Below are 16,353 nucleotides of genomic sequence, written 5' to 3' on the forward strand. Positions count from 1 at the left end.
TTATTGAACAGGTGTGTCAGTAAAACCAGTTCTCGTTTACAATGATGACCTGGTCAAGAGGCAGCATAAAAGCAGAAATAAAACTGTGAAAATAAAAGTCTGTAAAAATTTATGGTAAAAAAACAGCAGCTGTGTTTTCTGGTATTTAACTGTTAAATATACAGCAGGTATAGATATTAAAAATATGGTAGGTACATAAAAACCTTTCTGCATTTATTTTTTTATTTATATATATTTTTTTTTTTGTTATACAGGAATGTTTAAGTGCTAACATCTACACAAAATAAGTTTGTAACAGACAAAAACACAACCCTTTTTAACCACTATGCTGCCATCTTGAGGTGGAGGACACTGTCCGGTAACAAGCTGCAGATTGCTAACGCAAACAACAGTGAGGTATCTAAATGTTGAGGAGCAAGCTAATTGGCTGCTGAGGGGCACACAACCAATCACCTGCACCAAGTAATGTAGTTCGAAGCAGATTGGATATAACTTATCAGCCTATGCCCCTGTGTGTGAAATGTGTTTCTTGATGCCAGAGGTCAGAGAGAATGGGTAGACTTGCTAAAGGTAAGACAACAGTAACTCAAAAAACCACTTGTTTCAACCGAGGCCAGCAGAAGAGCATTCTTGAATACACAACAAATCTAACTTTGAAGCAGATGAGCTACAACAGCAGCAGTAAAAAAAAAAAAGAAAACACCAATTTTGTACAGGATCATTAACATGTAATAGTACAAGCCTGGAAAAGGTTTCAGCAGTCTGATGAGTCTTGCAACATTCAGATGGTATGAATAAGGTGTAAATGATACAAAAGCATGGTTTATTTCTGCCTTGTAGCAAAAGTTCAGGCAGCTGCAGGTGGTGTAATGGTTTGGCGATTTTTTCTAGGCAGACTTTGGGATCCTTTGAGAGCAATTTAGTATTGTTTAATGCCACAATCTACCTGGGTATTGATGCTGTTCATGTTCAGTGCATTTTGAACCCAACTTACCCCATCATTCAATACTTCCTGCATCACAGCACACACACACTGTACAAAGCTCAAATCATATCATACTAACTACATGAAGATGACAATAAATGCACACAAGGTCATAGTGTAAGAGGTCAAGTCAAGTCACATTTATTTCTACAGCACACAATGCAGATTGTGTCAAAGCAGCTTTACAGAGATGATCAGTAACTCTTAAACAATCAGATACGTTTCAACGCTGTGAAACAAGTTAAATACATCAGGCACATTCAGATAAGCAGAATGCCTGGCCAACCTTGGTTTGAAAATCGATTCAAACCTGACCAAACCATGATTGTACCAAGATGTACCTACCTAAGTGGCTGATGTGTGTGGTAAACCCCTTTCTGTTTATTTGCAAAGGATGAGTCTTACTTACTGTAGGTTATGGCAGCTGCTGCGTGATCTGTGAAGGTCAGTGTTTTATAGGATTTATTCTAACTTTTCACACTCCAGGACAGTGGCCAGCTGACCTTCACTCTGAGAGACTGTGGGGGAGGCTTTGTCTTGTCAAGCTTAGAGACAATCAGGTGGTGAACCAATCAAGACAGTATTTTTAAGTGGTAGCCTGACATCTGTAATGAAAAATGAACAACAGGATTTAAAGGCACAGTTCACCAAAAACATTTATTCACTCTTTGGTGAATTTGCTCAATCTCAACCCTGTTTCTTTCAGTCAAAGGCCGTTTTTTACCTGCATGATTCCAGCAGGATTTTTCTGTTGTAAGGATTAATGTCTAAGTACCCAATAATACAAGTACAAAAGACAGCAAAATATACAACACTGTTCTAGTGTTTTGTATTAAGAGTGTTTTATTTGAAGAAACTCATCTTTCAGCTCTGTAGTTAAGTCAATAATACAGGAGTAAAGTATATTACAATTCCTAGGCAGCAATATTGTAAAGGGTGGCACAGTGGGTAGCATGATCGCCTCACAGCAAGAAGGTCGCTGGTTCGAGCTTCGGCTGGGTCAGTTTGCATATCTGTGTGGTGTTTGCATGTTTTCGATCTTTTCATGTGGGTTTCCTCGGGGTGCTTTGGTTTCTCCCACAGTCCAAAGACATGCAGTATAGGTGAATTGACCCTTTGCTAAGCCACACCTAAAAACTGCCACACACCAATCGTGGCTTAGCAATTGTGGCTACGCAGGAGGTCTGTCAAGCTTTCAAGCGAGGGAAGCAGGCCAGAGCTTTGTGCATATGGATTGTACAAATCTGATACCCGGTATCCTAAAGGTTTGGATGGGGTGGGGGATTTTTTTTTTTTGGCTTTCCCAAACCTAAAACCCAAGGGAAGAAATGCCAGCATGGATTAAGCTGTGTCAGAGGCGATAAAAGAGCAGAGTTAAGTTGGCTATGTTTTCGATATTCCTGACACATTCAGTGATAGACGGCAACAACTCACACACCTTTCACCCTAAAAAGATCTAAACTGTACCTTTAGGCTAACCTAGCTTCAATTTTGATTAAATTATTTTCTAATCAGTAGCACATGATGTAGTGAATATACCTCTGTAATGCATACTGCAGTCCATTTTCGTCTGGCTTTCTTAGATATCTCACCTGCTTACCAAAATGACTAATTATATCCCTGGCAATGTCTGACACCAGCATATACATATTGTAATAGACGTGCCAGGCTTGAAAGCTTGACAGGTGTAACAAAAGTAACTAAGGAGGGCGGGGCTTAGCAAAGGGTCAATTGGGTAAGCTAAATTGTTTGTGGTGTATGTTTGTGAATGAGTGTGTATGGATGTTTCCCAGTGATGGGTTTCAGCTGAAAGGGCATCCGCTGCGTAAAACATATGCTGAATAAGTTGGCGGTTCATTCCGCTGTGGCAACCCCAGATTAATAAAAGGACTAAGCCAAAAAGGAAATGAGAGAGTAATATTGTAAAGTAAGGGATTTTTGTTAAATAACAGTAACAAGTCATCTGTAATGTACACTTTCAGGAAATAAAGCTGTCACTGGTGCAGTACCTTTTTAAAAAGTACATACCCAAAGAGTCCACAATGGAACCACAAAGGTGTATTAGTGCCCAAATGTAACTAAAAAGTTTCTTTGAGGTACCATTATGGACCCATACAAATATGTACCTTTTGAAAAGGTATTGCCCCAGTGACAGCTCCTGTACCTTTATTTCTGAGTGTATTACAGTTTGGAAGTAGCTTGCACATCACTGCAACAGTGAACAAACTTAATATAAATATAACAACAAAGTGAAGCAATATTATTAAAAATCACAAATGAACACTAATATAATATCCTCATCGAGTTATTTTTAGAATTATTGTATTTAGTATACACATGCCATTAGTAATAGAGAAAAAAGTCTAATTAAAAAAAGTCTATAGAAAGATTCTACCAATATGCAAAGTGAAAAAACAAACAAACATATTTTTCACAATTGTAAGTATATTAGAATTATATATGATGCTTTTTTAAAAAACAATACTTTATCCTTTAGAAACTGTGGTGTCGAGCGAGAGGCTGGAAGTAAATCAATTCTTTTAATAGAGCCAGTCAATAACTACTCCCAGTATCGAGTTGACATTTGAGGGACTAATGACAGATGAGTTTTATCAACCAGGCAGTCCATTTGGGAGCACATTTAAATACGTTTGCCCTAAGGCCTTTATTCATTTAAAATCTTTAGCAAACACATGCTCATATGTGCACTTTGTGAACAATGTAAAATGATGCCTATATTTGAGATTCAAGTGTTTCAATGTATTTCAGACTGACACATTGGATTGATTTTTATCACAATATGCTTTTTCTATATCACTACCAAGAAAGAAACTCAAAAGGCTGACCTGGGTTTATTTTGTGATAATCACATATTTGTTCATTTTCCTTCAGCTTCATCAGGGGACGCCACAGCGGAATGAACTGTCAACTTATCCAGTATATGTTTTACACAGTGGATGCCCTTCCAGCTGTGAACTCAGTGCTGGGAAACACCCATACACACTCACAATTACACACATACATTTCAGCCAATTTAATTTATTGAATTCACCTATACCGCATGTCTTTGGACTGTGGGGGAAACCGGAGCACCTGGAGGAAACCCAAGCGAACACAGGGAGAACATGCGAACTCCACACTGAAAGACCAACTGACCCAGCCAGGACTCGAACCAGTGAGCTTCTTGCTGTGTATTAATTAACATTTAAGTTTAAGCTAAATGTTACCAACAAGCAATTAATGTATATGTTGTGACTTAACTTGGAGGGGCACATTATCATTAGCTCATCCACAACTACTCATGAATTCCTGTGTTTAAACTGTTCATGTTGTTCTTGACAGAACACTTTTCTATTGTTATTCAGTGTAAACGCACTTGTTGGACGTGCATAAGGAGTTAATGAGTAGTTAAGAATAGGTTAATGATGATGCCCCTTCAAGTAAAGTCATGATTTAATTATAGATCATTAGATCATGAATTTTTAATGGTTAAATTAGGCATTTATTAATGTGGTATCTAATACATTAATTAACAAACAATCATGTACTAACAATTATTTAAGGGAGCCGTTATTCACACATGAACTCATGTATGTTGTAGGTAAAGTCAGTTCATGATTAGCTTGTGCCTTAACTCATCATTGATTCATAATAAATGTAATGTTTAGTAAGTTTACATATGAACATGTCATTATTCATGTACTGTTTTTGTAAAGTGTTACTGAAATATCTTATGTCGTTATTCCAAAAATAATTAAAGACGATGCAAAATTAGGTAATGTCTAACAAGATCCAACAGCTAAAATCCTAAAAATAAATAAATAAGTAAATTAATAGAGTATTTTTGTCGAATTAATATGTGGATTTGTGCATGTACTAGTGCAAAGGCATATTAATATTACATCAATGCAAATTGTAAATTGTGTAACCAAACAAATATTTTACAAAAAAAAAAACAGCAACAACAACAACAAAAAAACACACTAAGCACATCAGCTCCTGTTTTTTTTTTTTATGTCAATCACTTGGAGGCTGCCGTTGTTGTTTTTTCTCTTCTTTTAATCTTTAAATCCCCCAGTGTGAGGCATGAGGAAGTCATATCCGTTGGTTTGGGAAAAGTAAAGCAAAACTCTTTTTTTTTTTCTTCAGAAGTGATAAAGGATCTTGTTTACCTCAGAGTCAGAAAGAGGACCAGAACAAATCAAAGAAGTTCAAGGAGATGAACGCACTCTAGTGAGAATGCAGGACATTCAGAATTCAATAAATCTCAGAATGTGCAGTCAAGAATGTGGAGCATTTTGCATTCATTCTGTCAGTGCGTCAGCTGATTGGAGAGAATACATTTCAATGATGCTTTGTTTTACATATTTTCTTTTGCGCCATGGCTGAAAATGCAAAACACGCACACAAAAACAGCAGCAAAGAGAGTGAGATGAGGAAAAAAGCCACACAAATGATTGATTCTATCATTTTCCTAGTGCTCCATGAAAGCGAAGACCTCTCCATGATAGAGAATGGAACTGGCAGGTATTCAAGGTTAAGATGATAAGAGAACTTATCTTTAATAAGCTACTTTATATGAAGAAATAGTATCCAATAATTAAAATTCTCTATTTTCTCACTTGCTTGACATTCCAAAGAGTATGACGTTTGTCTCGAACACAGAAAACAGGCCAAAGACATCAAGCTCTTTAAAGAGAGAAAAAAAAACCCATCATAAATGCCGAAGCTGTTTTCACAGTATTGCCTTTGATGTCGTTTAATAGCTTTATGTGATAGACAGACCAAAGTTGTGCGATGAAAATCAGTGACACATGTTTGGCGGCAACAGTGTCAAACCTGTCATTTCAATTGCTGTATCCTAATGCCAGCTTAAATAAAATGTTAAGAGCTTCGCTGGCAGAGAAGATAAGTAAATAAGTAAATAAAAGCACATTTCATCATCACACAAAAGACATTACAAAGCTTCAGAAGAATTGATGTTGCATGAAACGCTTTTATTATGCTTTTTTGTCCTTTTTGCAATATGACAGACATGGTTTGTGAATCTGAACTGCTACAAAGAGAAACGTAAAGATATTTTAAAAAATAAATCTGTCTATAAGGTGGCAGAGTGGCTCAGTGGTTAGCACTGTCACCTCACAGCAAGAAGATTGCTGGTTCTAGTCCCGGCTGGACCAATTGGTATTTCTGCGTGGAGTTTGGGTTTTCTCCAGATGCTCCGGTATCCTCTACAGACCAAACACATGCAGTATAGTTGAATTGGATGAACTAAATTGGCCATAGAGTATGAGTGTATGTGGGTAAATAAGTGTGTATGGGTGTTTCCCAATATAGGGTTACAGTTGGAAGGGTATCCGCTGTGTAAATCATATGCAGGAATAGTTGGCGGTTCATTCTACAGTGGCAACCTCTGAAATAGAGACTATGCCAAACGAAAATGAGTGAATGAATGAATAATCTGTCTATTTGGTCAAAATTATTGGCAACCTTGATAAAGATGAGCCAATAAGAAAACAAATAGTTCATTCTTCCTATCTTATGAAATAAAATACTAAAATATTTAATGTGAATTCATTTTCACTGAAATGCAGAAATTGTATCTCATTATAAAAGCTATATTTTTCCTTCAATAAACATTAACCAAAATACTGGTACACAGAAATTCTTAAGATTGGAAATCTCTATTCTCATTCATATTTAAAATTTTAGCATAACTGGTTGAGTATGAACATGAACATGAAACTGGCCAACCCTAACCTCCAGTTTCAGTAGTAACAGAAACAGAGGCCATATTCATATCACAGTAAGTAAAATATGCTTCTAAAAAATTGCTTCGAAAGCTTACTTTCCACAGGCCCGATCCAAGGATTACAGTCTTCTAGAAATCTTTCTTGAAATTCCCTTTCTAGCAGTCTCATAATGGACCTTGGTTCTGCCTTGGCCTTCTCAATCTTCTGACTTAAACCTTATTGAAAATTAGAGTGCAAACTGTATGGGAAAGTGCACAGTAAACAGTGTTTCAAGGATCTAGATCGTCTGGGTTGTCTCTTCAAGGTTTTCTCCACCCTCAGCAAGTTTTATAACGGAAAACTGTTAAAGCTGCAGATAAATAGAGGTTGCAAAAGGTACTGATTTAATGGGTACTAATAATTTTCCCCTCAAAGCCTTGCTTCAAGGGACAAGCTTCAAAACAGCCTATTGTTATGTAATCTCTAGCTGAAAAAGTTGTGTATGCCAGGAATGTTGTAAAAGGCATTTCTATTTTTATCATTAATATTTGGAATAAACTGAGAGGACTTTTTTTCAGAACTTAATAGATTACTTACTATATTTTTATTCTATAGAGGTCTGACAACATTTTGTTCCAATGAACAAATAGTGTGGTATTGTCCAACATTATTTATGCCTGGCAAATTCTGACTTAAAAAATTCTGACTTTTGTAAGCTGTTTGGAGTGTATCCACAGTCATATTGGGGTGTTACAAAGACAATTAGTATTTTTTTTTACATTTCCTGGCGTTAAAATATTACCAAATCCCTCCCTTTATGAGGCCCAGCACAATGTGACATAGGAGTGTGGTTTCCCTGCCCACTAATTTGATTGACAGCCACATATTAACATGTCTCGGTAGTAACACATAATCATATCAATAAGACAAGACGTGCGCAAAGCAACTGGAATTGAAAGATCTGTTCAGCTTGCTGTGATCATCATTCATCATCAAATGCGATAAAAGTTTTTTAAACAGTGCATGTAAATGAATTACAGTGATTTACTTCAGCTTTACTTATCACCACAACCTTGTTTAAATACAATTATAAAAGAAGACGCTTCAATTCCAGTTTGTGGATGTTAAATCAGGTTTATTTTGTACATTAACATAACAGATATCCATACCGAACTGGATATTAATGTTTATCTGGTCACATTTGCGTTCAAAAACGATGTGCGTGTGTCTGTGTGCATGTGCGTCAACTTTGTAACGACATCGTATGTGACTCATCATTGCAGAAAGGCTTGAATTAACTCCACAACAAATACATCAAATAATCATTGGGACAGTTCTTACTGTAATATTTCTCACAAACGTTACATGAGACCTGCTTCCTTCATGTTTATCACTGTGCTGTTTATCTGATGCAGCTAAAGTGGAGATTGAGGCACACTCTGGCACGCGCGCTGGAATATGGCTGGGGAGAACTAGCGTTAAAGACACAAGCCACAAAAACAGCTACAAGCTGCCCAGAGCTGAAAAATTACATACTTATGAAAGGTATAATAAATAATCTGATGGGAATTTTGAGATGAAACTTTACAAACACATTATGAAGACACAAAATACTTCTCTTTAATCTTGAAAAAGTAGTAAAGTAGGTACCCTTCAAGGTTTTGGCTCAGATGTAAAAAGCTGAGAAATATTTTTTTTCCACAACGATGCCTCTTGTACATAGTCTTATATCTTTTGGGAGAACCTGTGTCATCTCCAGTCAATAGGAAAAAATAACTTGCTGGTTGAATAAAGGTAACTTTAAGTCAGAATTTGCCAGGGGTATGAATAATTTTGAGTTTGACTGTATATTTTAATTTAATCATAAAATATATATTTATTTTTTCTAGCCTAAATTAAACACCTGCTTGGAAAAAAAGTTTTTAAAACATTCATTAGAGATCAAAATAATCATGGGACAGAGTCTGCCAAAGGGGCTGATTTTTAAAAAAGGATATGAAGGGAAAGAGTGCAGCCCGCCCTGGACAACACAGTACTCACTGCAGTACATGCCCAGGTAATGTCCTGCAGCTCACTCCACACATCTGTCTCTCACCTCCAACTGAAGTGGCCATAAATAGGATGTTGTCATGGTGACCACATTCACAGGGTGGTCATTTCTTCATTTACATAGCATAGGGGTTTTCAGGAAAATCTGAATTCCATGCATTCATATGGCGTCTGATAGGGCTGGCAGCTGTCCAGAGAGCCTCTGCCTCCGTCTGCTTTACAATTAGCTTCTCCCCCATCATTAGCAGCCTGCAAGGTCGGCACGGGGTGCATCTAGCCTGCTCTGTAATCACTGTCGATGGGGCTGGATGGCCACTGCGCTCGCTGATTGCAGACCGGGCTCCGCGGATCAGCCGGGACGGTGTTGAAGAAACGCCACTGCTCATCAAGGACTCGTGTAGTGCCATCAGCCACTCGCTCAAGAAGATTATCTGACATATCATCAGTCTTCAGGCGAACAAAACAGAGGCAAGGACTTGTGCATTACGCGAGAGGAGAGACAAGTGTCTGAATGTCATTAAAATGAAAAAAGGCAGAGTGGCTCGATTGCGACTTTCCATGATGTGTGTGTATGTGTGTTGACAGGTGTTCCTCACTCGTCTTAATGACTGCTGCCATTACATGAATTGATGATGTGAGACAATAATATTGGAATCGTTAATGAAGCAACATTTCTAATCTGAACATAAAACAATGGTCTCACGATAGTAGTTTAACCAGTAAAGCATGATGTTACATTTCTCTTTAGTCTGGGAGACAAAAGAGAGGGTGGAAATGAATGAAAGAGAAAAAAAACTGTGACAAAAAAATGCTGTCCCAAAGTGAAAAAAAAAGACTGAAACCTAATTTACGAAAATGCTTCACCATAAAAAGGAGCAATAATCAGGAGACAGCAAGGCTTGAAACAACAAACAAAATGGTTTAATTGGTTTTAGGAGGCACAAGAAAAAGTAAAGACAAATGCGCAAATGCATTATGCGCATAAACTTCCCTCATATTCCTTACTAGCCAAAAACAAAGAACATTTATCAAACAAACAGAAGCATGCTCAACCTACAATGTACCTACAACTGCTCAAACACACAAGATTTATACATATGAAAGCAGATTAGTAGAAATAGAAAAAAAGTGCAATTTTATGGGTACTTAGAAGTGCACTTTTTTCTCTATTTCTGAAACCAATCTTTTATTAAGATATGAAACTGTCCTACCCTGACTCGTAGTTTCACAGGAGCAAAAGCAGAAAAAAAACTGAAATCATTGTAACGAGTATCAAAGTGTATAGCGAGGAAGAAGACAGCTGGTACTCGTACTGAAAGATTTATTTTCCACAATATCTCAATATATCAGAAAGTCAGCCAGCTTGGCTTCAAATTGGATTTTCTATAGGTTGCCCAAAAACTTGCACATATGGCATAGGACAATGAGTAACTGGAGTGCTTTTCTTGGTTATGAATACCGTCTTTCCTTCTGAATCACTGCGAATGCACCGTTATTAGTAATGACTAAATTTACCTACTTTTGGGCCGCTCTTTTCCCAACTTAATCACCCATTGTGACAGGCGCATGACCACGCCCACTCACATTATTAATATTCATATCACAGCAAGTAAACAATATACACTGTTAAAAATTGTCCCGTTAAAAAACAGTAAAATACTGGCAGCTGCAGTTGCCAGCAATGTACTGTTATTTTACAGTATGTTGCTGTAAAAATACATGGACTACATTGATTTACACAATACTCAAGTGAACTCATTTTGCTCACTGAAAGCAACTGCCTCAACTTGGTCAACTGCTGAATGAGTTTATGAAGTAATGTGCTATATATGCTTAGAAGCATACTTATAATGATAACTTATTTTAGTTAATTAGAAAAGTTCGGTTTAACTCTAATGTCTTATTTTTCACAACAGCACACATACATGTAAATCTGGATTCACCAGAGAGATTCTGACTGCATCAGCCACTAAACAGCCGCTATCTTTAAATAGAGAAACATGCAGAATAACATCAGCAGTTCATTGTTCATCTTTAACTCATACACTAGCTCTACTCTCCTCCACAACGGTGACACACAGAAGAAATTAGCTTCAGGTTTTACAGTAAAATACTGTTTTTTTCCTTGATTTAACAGTAATCTACTGGCAGCTGTGGTTGCCAGCAATATACTGTTTTTTTACAGTCTACTTCCGTTGTGTAAATTAACAGTATATTACTGTTAAAATACATTTTTACACTGTGTTTTTACCTCTCACACCTTTAACCCTTTAAACCCCAGAGCCTATACTTCAGTTTTAATTGAAGTGTCCACACTACTGAGTGTTCAAGAAACATGGAGCAAAGCTGAAGTAAATTCATTAATTAACTGACTAATTAAATGATAATTGAGGATTAACAATGAACAAATGAAGAAATACTGAAGGGAAAAAACAAGAACAGAACATACAAAACTTTAGTCACAGCTTTATAATGAAATAACCTGAAGAACAACAAATGATTAAATCATTTAAATGATCAGCAGATGATTAAACAACTCTACAAACATCATCACCAGCTACACTTATTACTTAATACATGTATTTTTGTATAACATCTACTAAAGTTCTTCTTGAGAAAAAGGTGAAAGTTTTACGTCACCATCATGGAGAACAGAGTTTGCTTTAGTTGGGCTCTTAGCCCTGTCATTTTTAACATTTATATATCTTGGCTGCTGCAATTGTTAAGAACTTTGTTTAAAAAGCTCCTTTGTTGAGGCAAGCCAGCCAAAAACCTAAATAAGATCTGGTGATGTTCATGTTGCTATTAAATGGCAGAGTCTGTTCTCATTTAGTATTATAAAATTTACTGCTCCTATTCAATGTTAAATCTATTGTTTTACATTATATGTATATATATATATTGCAATGATTTCTGGAAGTTTTTAAGAATATCTTGGACAATAACACTGCTCTATGGTGTAAATCGCACTCAAAGAGACATCAATAATCAGCATATGAACCTCAATAATGGTGACAACAAATTTAACAAAATTAACAGTTTAACTCACAAACAGGCAACTGAAAGTCTAAACATAAACAACAGCAGAATCAAACACAAATAAAGAAAAGTGTAAGACCATTATACAACATTTATTTATACCGCAATGCATGCTGGGATATTTGTACAGTGCCACTCCCAGCATGCATTGCAGCATGAAACATTTGAGATGTTACCATTGTTGAGATACAAGGTCAGATTCATGAGGTCTGGGTGTGTATTTGTCATAACTGAACTGTTTTTGTATGTTATTTTTTAACTGTTAAGTAATTTCAGAGGTATCTTTTCTGTTTCCACTTCTCTTTAATTAAATTAATACCTGCAACTAAGCATAAAATCTATTGCATGACACCCTTCATCCAGATTTATACCAAAATATTTATCAGAACTGATTTCAGATAAATAGATTTCTCTATGTATTGACTTCCCAACTTTATTGCTATAGTACAAACATTTTGTAAACTCTGTATTAGAGCAGTTGGAAAGTCTTCTTAAATGAGTTCAAGGGTGAAGAACCCAACTAAATCAGCCCCTCACTCCATTACGGTGACACAAAAAACACCTTAATTTCTGTTGGATCTCAATGAGAATTGTATGGACATCAAATCAGTCAGTAATAAGTGTGTCTGCTGTTGTTTGTGAAGTTGTTTAATGATCCTCTGCTGAGACTGAAGGTGTTTTATTTTATTTTATTTTATTTAATGTTGTAACTCAAGTCACTGTTTGTGTTTCTTGTTTATTTTCTTCAGTAATTGTAATTATTAACAGCAGGTGTTCATCAGTGTCTGAATTCACTCGTTAGTGTTCATTAAAACTGTCTGGTGAACTATTTTAGTTAACTAGTGTATGAAATAGTGAACAAGGACACAAAGCGTGATTTCAAACACAGACTTCAAAACATCGAATCTGAACTCTGTTAGCTCACAGTTTTCTGCAGTTGGTTACTTTCTCGAAAACAAAAATGTTACCCAGAAAGCACTGTTTTTAACAGAATATTACTGTTTTAGTGAAAAAACATTATTTTATCGTAGAATCTGACCGTTTTTTAACAGCAATTTTTTACAGTGTAGTAGGGACAATATAGTTCTGAATATTACAATGAAACCTCTCATTTCCACCATCAGGACTTCAAGATTTCACACTATGCTGATGATTGATAATAAAAGCTTATTTTGGAATGCTGTCCCGGGAGAGAGCCCTGAGCTTATGAAATCCGAGCCCTGGGCTCCCTCCCATTTGCAGGGCAAGAGGGGAGTTTAAGCTCAGGTAGATCTCAGGTAGATCCCCTGCTTATTTCTAGCTAAATAATGGATATGGATTCTTGCTGTGAGGCAACAGTGGTAATCACTGGGCCACTGTGTAGCCCATCTGAAAAGGAGGGAAAGTTGGGGTGGGGGGTGGGGGGTTATGACAAAGAAAACTCTGGTTATGTATAGGGAATTAGGAATCATCTGATCGGATAATCGATCATGAGCTGATGCAGGAACAGCTAAGAACAATCATAAGCACGTGATCCTCTTAAAATTTGTTTATAAATAAACTTCACAAAATAAGCCTTTTTTGTTATCAATTGTAGATGTAATGAATGTCTGAAAGAGGATTGTTTAATCTTGATCCAGTGTGAGGAGAGACCAAAAACTCTGCGAGAATAAGAAAGCTCTTCAAAAAAAAAAAAAAAAAAAAAAAAAAGAGGAAAAGGTGCGCTATATATTTGATTATTTTAACTGAACATTTTGGTAAAATATACAGAAAATCATGGTGCTGGTGGATGTTTTTTTCAGTATGGCTTTTTTTGTTGTTTTTGTTGTTTTTTTTAGAACAAATTGAACGAACGCCCTGAATAGTAATTTTAAAGAGGCAATTGTGTGTATTATGACCTGAGAAGATGATATGAAATCAACCAACGAGAGGTTCCCATAAATCTCAATTTATTTTCTGATTGGTTAAAGTGCAGAATGTCTTGCATTTTTAATATCCTGCGTATAGTCAGTGGGATCCAAACGGCCACACACCAGCACACCAGCTGATTGGTGGAGAGGAGACAGTGACGAAGTCCTGCTTAGCTTCAGTGGACGACCGTGTGAGAGTTACAGTGAGCTAGCTGCCAGGTCTAGAAAAGACAATAAAGCAGAGCTAGAGTAGTCAGTGTAACAGGTGAATGGTTAAGGCAGCAAGAAAAAGAAACATAAACAATGAACATACAAGGGTCAAAATGTGGCTAGATAATCCAGGAAACACTTAGTAATGCTCACTACAGGGAAACAAGACTCAGTCAGGAGGTGTGTGGTGTGTATATATATATATATATATTTGTGCATAATCAAGGGGTGATCTGGAAACTGGTGTGTAAGTGAAGTGTGTGATGGGACATGTAGTTCAGTTTAGTGGCAGATGTGTAGTTAGACTGAATGATAGATAATTCTCCAGTGATATGCAAAAGCTAGATTGCTGGTGATCATAACATTGTGTTTAGAGCCAGAGGTCATGGATGTAGTTCTCAAGAAATGCATGAAATTAATATATATCTTGAATACAGTGTGTTTACACATGCTGAGTACAGATGCTTTAGCCTGACAAATGCACAAATGTTCACTGTAGCAGTATAGGGTTCATCAGGGCTAAAGTTGAAAGAAATTCATGTTTTATGCTTCCATCCTATTTTTTTATCACAAGCTTTTTTATTTAAATTTTTTCATTAATGATAAAAAATAGGTTTTCTTGAAGTCCTTGGTCTTAAAATGTGTTTCGAGGTTTTTTATATTTTACACACAAAAAAAAACTTCTCTAATGTACTATAATGTTAGAAGATTACACAGAATAGAGAGTACAGAGATCTTTTTAACAGGATAGTTTTCAGCTATTTTTAGATTATTGTCAGGGTCTACGTATTTTGCAACACAACCTCATTGTAAAAATGTATCCCTGTATAATCCTGGTAAATCTGGCTAGATTTTGTCTTTAAAATGATCTTTTAAAATGAACGGGACAGTATGACACCACAGATGGCTTCTGTTTCTTTTACCACTACTTTTGAAAACAATGTCAGTTGGGTTTAGGAAAGGGGGAGATTGAAATCCAGAAATGTATACAGGGCTACATATAAATAATGAGTCTGGGTTGGCATTTTGATTTGGAGTTAAATGTTGTAAAACTTAAAGACAAATTTTTGTCACTAGAAGTCATGTATTTACAATGAACAAAAACATATATTGATGACGCTGTGACCACCAGTGTGCAATGGAAGCCACAAGACAACCGTGCCAGCACACTCACCGAACACCCGCAATTGGTGGAGTGGAAGAAAAGTAATAGAACTTATTCGGTGGATGGGGATGATTGGAAGGTGATGATGATCAGTTAGGGCCAATAGAGAGAATTTGGCCAGAACTTCTTTACAAGAAGTGCCATGGGATTTTAATGACCACAGAGAGTCAGGACCCTGGTTTAATGTCTCATCCGAAAGACAGCGCTCACTGACAGTATGGTGTCCCCTTCACTTTACTGGGGCATTAGGACTAATACAGACTGCAGGTTGAGCGCCCCCTGCTGGCCTCACTAACACCACTTTCAACAGCAACCTAGTTTCCCCATGTGGTCTCCCAAAAGCCCTGCTTAGCTTCAATGAGTAACCAATCTTGGGCTACTGGGTGATATGGCTGTGGACTGCATGTCTGAAATTGCATGTGCAAATCTGCAGCCAAATACCATTGGTGCATCATTAGTATGTCAACACAGGACAAGGTCAGAGACACTATTCAAAATTGCTTATCTCGCTGGATTTAAACATTTTTGGAAACATTTGGGATAATGTAAGCACAGCAAAATATAACATTTTTGGATATTTTAATGAAAATAAACTTACATATTGTGCCTTTAATGGTCATTTCTATGAGGATTACTTTCTAATTCAGTATCTATTACAGAACTCCTCAGCCTTTTTGACTACAAGGCCTCTCACTGTCCACAACAGTATTCAATGGGCAAACAACAAGTTATTAGTTATTTACTAGATATGAAGATTAAAGATAAGGATGCTTCTCTTTTAAACATTCTAATTAATAAAATCCATATTATTACAATCATTGCAGAAGTTTTTATCAGATTTAGGGGATTTTCCTCATTTGGATCTTCAACTGCAGGTAAAAAAACTAAACCCAAGCCCATCAACACCACCAGCAGGGGGAGATGTTGCTTTTACGATCCAGACAGGCCACCTTGAGTGGAATTCTTTCAGCATCTTCACAAGAACACGTTCTTTGTGCTGCAAAAACCCTCACACACGCCACACATTCTTCACATGCTTGATTCAACCCTTTTTATTAATCTTTAAAATGAAGAACTATGTAGAGCAACTCTCATGGCCATATTTAATACCTGCCCATTTTTAAATAGTGCGTGAGTCACTAGATAAACATAGATGCAGACATCAAAAACGCTGATGTATTAGTCATTTAATGTTTTAGACTGAAAACGAGAAATTGAGTAATTGTCCTGCCATGTTTCACTACTGTTTATTTAGCCCTGAAATTTTGAAAGAAAACAACAACA

General features: G+C 36.6%; 1 long non-coding RNA gene across 2 annotated transcripts in view; it reads right to left on the reverse strand.

Moving 5' to 3' along the window:
• Nucleotides 1-248: 248 nt before the first annotated feature.
• Nucleotides 249-16,353, reverse strand: part of LOC110439024 (uncharacterized) — a 34,136-nt gene continuing 18,031 nt past the window's right edge. The window contains exon 3 of one of the 2 annotated variants that reach the window (XR_015513378.2): nt 249-1,590. This is a non-coding gene — a long non-coding RNA (uncharacterized LOC110439024). Of the gene's footprint in view, nt 1,591-13,716; nt 13,916-16,353 lie in introns of those variants that run through there. The other variant, XR_015513376.2, reaches the window with a different exon arrangement.

The sequence above is a fragment of the Danio rerio genome, chromosome 17 (assembly GCF_052040795.2).
Source record: "Danio rerio strain M-AB ecotype USA chromosome 17, GRCz13ab, whole genome shotgun sequence".
Lineage (NCBI taxonomy): Eukaryota > Metazoa > Chordata > Actinopteri > Cypriniformes > Danionidae > Danio > Danio rerio.